The sequence below is a fragment of the Aptenodytes forsteri genome, unplaced genomic scaffold, assembly GCF_000699145.1.
Source record: "Aptenodytes forsteri isolate BGI_AS27 unplaced genomic scaffold, ASM69914v1 Scaffold142, whole genome shotgun sequence".
Classification (NCBI taxonomy): Eukaryota; Metazoa; Chordata; class Aves; order Sphenisciformes; family Spheniscidae; genus Aptenodytes; species Aptenodytes forsteri.
In genome coordinates, this window is record NW_008794598.1 from 4,558,072 (window position 1) to 4,558,281 (window position 210).

General features: G+C 60.0%; 1 protein-coding gene across 1 annotated transcript in view; it reads left to right on the forward strand.

Moving 5' to 3' along the window:
* The window catches only part of ITPR3 (inositol 1,4,5-trisphosphate receptor type 3), a 36,099-nt gene that overhangs the window by 16,830 nt on the left and 19,059 nt on the right, over nucleotides 1–210 (forward strand). The gene's annotated exons all lie outside the window — the stretch shown is intronic.

The following is a 210-nucleotide window of genomic DNA, read 5'->3' on the forward strand; positions in this document are numbered from 1 at the left end:
CCGGCAGCGCAGAAGCCATGTTCGGTGTGGGGTGAGTCCCTGCCCCCTCCGGTGCATAGTTAGCCATAGGGCTCTTCCTCTCCTCTCCTGTCCATACTGCCGAGGCTGAAAGCTGCAGGTGATGAGGAAGATGAGGCTCTAAAGGCTAATGCAGCTGTCCCCATCAGCCCCGAGGGGTGACTGAGTGCACGCAAGCTCCCACATTGCTGC